The sequence below is a fragment of the Pan paniscus genome, chromosome 20, assembly GCF_029289425.2.
Source record: "Pan paniscus chromosome 20, NHGRI_mPanPan1-v2.0_pri, whole genome shotgun sequence".
NCBI lineage: Eukaryota > Metazoa > Chordata > Mammalia > Primates > Hominidae > Pan > Pan paniscus.
The window spans coordinates 52,286,354-52,293,287 of NC_073269.2; positions in this window are offsets into that span (position 1 = coordinate 52,286,354).

The window sequence follows — 6,934 nt, forward strand, 5'->3', positions numbered from 1 at the left end:
GAGGTTTTAAGTTCTTAAGAACACAGGCTAAGGGAGAAGAAGGAGGAATGGAGGGTAGAAGGTTGCCCATAGTGAAGGAGGCAAGCCCAGAGAAAAGAGAGGGTAGAGACATGGAGGAGGAGGGGGTGGTACTTGCCACCCAGGGGAGGTGGTGCTTGCCACCCAGGGGAGGTGGTACTTGCCACCAAGGTGAAGGATCAAGGCAGGCATCCCTGCAGTGATCAGACATCCCTGAAATGTGGGTGAATAATCAGGCAGGCATCCCCACAGTGATTAAACACCAACGGAAGACTGTCTGGAGTGACCAGCGCTGGAGTTTTGAGTTTATGGATAAAACACGTCTCTTCTGTCTCTACCAGAAAGGGAAAGGAACCAAAATTAAGGAAGGGAGAGATTGAAGGGTGGAGCAACAGCAAGAGAGGTTGGAGAAGAGAGTGAAAAGACCGCTTACCTGATTTGAAATTGGTGAGATGTTCCTTGGGCTGGTTGGTCTGAGGACCCAAGATGGTAGGTGGATCTCCTCATGGAGTGAGGGTGAGGACAGGGGACTGGTCTCCCGAAGGAGTCACCCTCCCCCGGGTCTTTGGCACCAAATGTCACTTGTGTCTGTATGAAGAGACCACCAAACAGGCTTTGTGTGAGCAATAAAGCTTTTTAATCACCTGGGTACAGGTGGGCTGAGCCCGAAAAGAGAGTCAGCAAAGGGTGGTGGGATTATCATTAGTTCTTATAGGTTTGGAATAGGCAATGGAGTTAGGAGCAATGTTTTGTGGGCAGGGGGTGGATCTTACCAAGTACATTCTCAAGGATGGGGAGAATATTACAAAGTACTTTTTTTTTTTTTTTGATGGAGTCTTGCTCAGTTGCCCAGGCTGGAGTGCAGTGGCGCAATCTTGGCTCACTGCAAGCTCCACCTCCCAGGTTGACGCCATTCTTCTGCCTCAGCCTCCCGAGTAGCTGGGACTACAGGTGCCCGCCACCACACCCAGCTAATTTTTTTTGTATTTTTAGTAGAGATGGGGTTTCACCATGTTAGCCAGGATGGTCTCAATCTCCTGACCTCGTGATCTACCCACCTCGGCCTCCCAAAGTGCTGGGATTACAGGCGTGAGACACTGCGCCCGGCCCAAAGTACCTTCTTAAGGGTGGGGGAGAATATTACAAAGTACCTTGTTAAGGGTAGGGGAGGATATTACAAATTACCTTCTCAAGGGTGGGGAGGGTGTATCATACAAAGTACATTCACAAGGGCGGGGGAATATCACAAAGTAGTTATCACAAGGGTGGGGAGGGTGTATTGTCAGAAAGTCAATTGATCAGTTAGGGTGGGGCAGGAACAAATCACAATGGTGGAATGTCATCAGTTAAGGCAGGAACTGGCTATTTTCACTTCTTTTGTGGATCTTTAGTTGCTTCAGGCCATCTGGATGTATACATGCGGGTCACAGGGGATATGATGGCTTAGCTTGGACTCAGAGGCCTGACACTAATAACTGTAAGTTTCTGTTTTTCGTCTGAGCTGCATAACAAAGGTCACAAGACATGCTCGAGTAAGCCTAGATTGTAGCCCTCCAGGCACCACAGCAAAGGACATAAGTTTGGACAAGATTCCTTTGAGCAAAAGCTAGATAACAGCCATCGGGGCCACATAGCAAGAGACACACGTAAACCTGAGTTATGAACCTGTCACTGTTTGATAAACTGCCTTTGTTCTGCTTCTGTACATTCACTTTTCATGCCACTCAGAAGAAGGTGTATAAGCAAGACCCTGTCTTTGTTCAGGGTGCAGTTTTTGGATGTTAAGTCTGCTGGGTCTGAGTGTACTCAATAAAGATCCTCCTGTATTTCACCCTCAGGTCTCTCTGGTCCTCCTGATTCCTGCAACAACACAATCACTCACTGCCTTTTTTGGCTGAGGATGGGGGCTCCCCTTGTCCCCTGTGGCTCTCCAGTGTTGGTTTTATGATACATCAAAAACTAATGTTATACTTTCATATTCTCATTGCTTGTTTCATATCAGTGGCTGCAATTTTTCCAAATAATTTAGTATACAATTAAAGTGGCAATGTAGAGTTTACTTAATGGACTTGTTATAATTAGGAACCAGTTTTATACACAGAGAATCCATAAAAATACAACTTTTTTGCTATTTTATCCTTTGGCTATGCAAAAAGTTGTTCAATGTTTACTGTAGGTGTTTGTTTTAAGCATGCAAATACAGTTTATAGTGGAGATACCTTCTGACAAGAAGTAAACACCCAGAAGTGATTTTTGTCTTCATTAGAACTCATTACTATTTGTCTGTTTTCCAAGATGATACGATACATCATGTTCTTATATTTTAAAATTCTGTTTCTATATGTAATTTAAATGTTATTTTACTTATACAATTAATGTTTCATTCTGTATTTAAATTTCCTGTAAGAAATATTCCTTGATTTAATAATGAGGAGCTTTATTATTTTTTTAAAATATGGTGACATGTTTCTTTATAATTATGTACAATTTTTTTTACTTCTAGCAAGATAAATACTGAGTCATTTATTCTTTATTGCTCATACCCCAGGGTAGTTGTTGAGTTATCTTACATGATGTAAGTACCGTCTTTTGCAGTACTTTATACTCTTCGTTTGTTTTGTTATAGCCAGAACATTATAAAATCCAGTTCTTAGATCAGACATATGTTGAAAGTAACCCTTTTTCCACTTGAATTGTTAAATTGTTTAATCTAGCATCTTTACTCCTACAACTTGCAGTACCATTCTTTGTTCCAGCACATTGGATGTCACCTCTATATCAGTTGGTCCTGTCCCAATAGTGGCAGAATGATATCAACAAGTGAAGGTCTCAGTGTAATATGAAGCCTCAGTTTTTAAAATAAGTATGTATATCTGTTAGATATTCTGGTGGTAGTCTCAAAAGGATGACCTGATAAACTGACAGGCATTTTTAATTAATGGGACAACACTGAGAGGTATTCATATGGCAATAAAAAGAGAATAGAAGAGTTAAGCAATAAGCCACCCACACCGCTCTGTGAGCATAATGGATATGATCACACCCACATTGCCAAGTGTGTCTGCCAAAACATATGGAAATACATCTTTCTTCTAGCACTCATGCCTCATTAATGGCTGTAACTGTTTCACAGTCATGGTGTCCACGTATATGATACTAATGGCTATGATTAGATGAGTCACATCTTCATTGAGTAGCTCAATAGGTATTGTTATGGGCATAGATACCTATCAGGTTTACTACCAGCTCTGTAGCTGAGACTGGTGTTAATATGTGTATCTAGTCCTAGAGGATCAATTGAACCACTGACTAACACAAAAACAAGTTTTGCCATTAGAAAAATCTATTAATAGAAACCCAAACCTCACCATTATGAAGTATATCCATGTAACAACCTGTAAATGTACACCCCGAGTCTGTACAAATAAAAAAGATTACATTATGATGAAATGGTGAAACAGAAAGCTTTGTTACATGGAACTTTTCCTGTTGCATTCAAAACTGCTTCATTAAATAGTCCTGCAGAATAGACTCTACGACTTTCAAAGCTAGGAGAAATTGGAGTGACCAGTTTATTCCTTTTATGAAGAATTATTCCTGAGATGCCAAACATCTGTGTGTCAGAAGCTCCCAGCTAACTTTCAAAAGGCAGTTTAATTTCCAATAATAGTAATTCAACAAAACTGAGAGTTTAAATTAGGCAATTTAACTAATAGGCAAGTATTCTTTGTTGTGCTTCACATTTATTTTGGAGGTCCAAGATCTGCAATTATGACAAAAACCACCACCACCACCTAAGGGTACATTCTGTTTGGCCTTAAATAATTATAGTGGCGCCCACCCCATGTCAGAAATTGGTTTCAGAGTGGACTAGGACCCTGTTTTTCCAATGAGAAAGGAAAAAAGCTATGGGGCTTCTAGGAAGGTCCCTCCTTCCTAAGAAAAAGACTGAGAATCTCTTTGGATCTCTGGACATTGCTGTGTTTGGATGTGATACCAGAACTGTTCCATCCATGTGCCAGGAGCCTGGAGGCGAAACCAGTACAGTCAGGACCACAAAGCATAGATGAACACAAGCTGGGACCTTGAGGACATGGATGAGTGGCTGAATCAAGCAGCCCTAAAACTTGTTTGACCTTAGAACTTTCAAATATGTTAGAGAATAGATTTTCTAATAGCTTAAGCCTGCAGAGGAGGAGTGGGAGTAGACAGCCTGTCGCTGTGATGGCTGCCAGTGGCTGAAAGTGATTTGGAAGAATCATCACATTCTGGATGTAATGTAATGTTTTGGTTTGGTTTTTACAAATCTGCTATCAGATTGATGATGTGGCTCATACTTGGTAATGGTGTCAAGGAAATACAGTACATTAGAGCTGCTGCTCAGAGTGGAAAGGTGCATTTTAGGAAAGAGGTCAATTCCTTCAAAACACTTGTAAGTTTGTTTTAATACCAATTGAAATACAAATGGAATTTTTTTGGAGAAAAGAAAAAGTCTATTAATAAATTGAGAGAGAATTTCTATTTGGGTGCACCCATAGGAGAAAAATCCCATTGCATTCCATCTTTTCATCAGGGCAGCAGTAAATATCATGACTAAAACACATCTGTCATAGAGTGTGTGAAATACATCTTAGATGAGACCCAGACTGCTGGTCAACACATCATAGAATGATTCTACAGAGGCAAAAAGCGTTCCATCCTCTCTTAGAGGGAGATGAAAAGACATTGGTAGACAAAATGAAGACCTAGCACTCACTACCACTCCTCCAGACAGGATGTGTTCTGCACTTTCCTGGTATGCCATTTTGTTCATAGCCTGAAGTCAGACTGTTGTTGGAGGTATTCAGAAATTTCCAAAGCACTAATAAAAACAGGAAAGGATCAATCATGGGGACATTTGGAAACTTCCATTTTGACTGAACAAATGGAATCCACGTAGATATCCAGGATTACGACAAAGAAGATAAGCATTGTGGAAGCCATAAAGGGAGAAAACCAAGATTTATCTTTAACCTCAGTTGTCACAGGAAAGACAATGACCCATGGGCACAAGAGAAGCAGGAAATAAGATGGGATAAAGCTTGAAGACTTTTGGCTCCACTGATGTCTATAGAGAGCTTTCTGGGAGCTGTATGAAAACCAACTTTACACCACAAAGCCAAGACTAGCAATAATATTCCATGCTTGTTATCTGCCATGTCTAAGAAGGCAATGGTTGTGTAAAGCATGTAAGTTAGAGCCCTGAACTACCCTAATTAAATGGGGTGTTCAGCCGTTTTAGCCTTGAGATCATCACTGTCAAAAAGCAGCAATAAATAGATGACAGCAATAATGAAGAAAGCAGTCCCCTGTATTGAAGTTCTGCTCTGTGTCACAAAAAGAGCTTGGTTTATGGCTGTATTTCTTAAAGATGAGAGACAAAATATACAGACAATGGCCAGACCACATATAAAAACAGAACTCTGACCCATAACCTACAGCAGCCTGCCTAGAAAATCAACCCACTTTTCTACAATAAACAGCCCAGGAAGCCACTTGCTGTAAGTCACACTTGTAGGAAGTCAGACTTTCTCTGGTAACAATCCAGGAAACTAAACAGTAACTCCAGTAACAGTCAGCTCTAAATGGCCAGGACTTTATTAATAACTGACAGCTTCCCAAATTTTTGTTCCTGTTTCTAACTTAGGAGCAACCTAGGAAAGCCAAATATGTACCCTAAACCAATCCAGGATGCCGTGCATCTAGTTAGCTATCCTCAGCTTCCCCATGCCAACAGCCTCCAATCAGGGAACATGCGAAAAAAAGGATGATACCTTTTCCTCTATAAAGCTTTCCTACTCCTCTGCTGGTCTTTGAGTCTCTCCCAAAATGGAAGTGATGGTGGCTGACTTCTTTGTTGTAGAATAGATAGCCTTTGCTTTCTTATTTGGTTAGTCTTTGTTTTCATAGAAGTTATTGGCGAACTCCATTTATTAAAGTCATGGGTGCTGATATGGTTTGGCTCTGTGTCCCCACCCAAATCTTACCTTGAATTACCCCACATGTTAGGGAGGGACATGGTGGGAGGTGATTGGATCATGGGGGCAGTTTCCCTCATTCTTTTCTCGTGATAGTGAGTGAGTTCTCCTGAGATCTGATGGTTAAAAAGTGTGGCACTTTCTCCTTCTCTCTCTCCTGCCACCATGTAAGATACGCCTTGGTTCCCCTTTGCCTTCTGCCATGATTGTAAATTTCCAAAGACCTTCCCACCCAAGCAGAACTGTGAGCCAATTAAACCACTTTTCTTTATAAATTACCCAGTCTCAGGCAGCTCTTCATAGCAGTGTGAAAATTGACTAATACAGGTGCTTTTTGAAAATGCAGATTCCTGGACTCCCCACAGGTTTACAGAATCAGAATCTCTGGGAGTAAGGCCCAGAAATTTGCATTTTCATCCATAGCCCTAGTGGCTCTCATGCATACTAATATTGAGGACCAGTGTCCTAGAATATTTGGTGATTATCTTTCTCTGGCATTTGTATCACACCTATGTTCATCCATAGCCCTAGTGACTCTTGTGCATGCTAATATTGAGGACCAGTGTCCTAGAATATTTGGTGATTATCTTTCTCCGGTTTTCGTATCACAACTATGTTATGTGTATGAAATACCTAACTATCCCCACTTGTGTGTTTCAAAAGGTCCTTTTGCCTACAGGAGCAGGCTAAATCTCATGACATTCCCCACACTCAATCCTCACCCAGAATTCCTGAGCTCTGGGGAAGGTGCCATCTCCAGCCTGGTTTGCAAGCCAGAAACACAGGCTCTCTCTTACAGGGAAAATGAAAATACATTTTAAAAATGTGAATAACCCCCAAAATGTCAGGTAAGGCACATAAAAATAAGGCGGCGTCAGTAGAAAACACAAGACAAAATG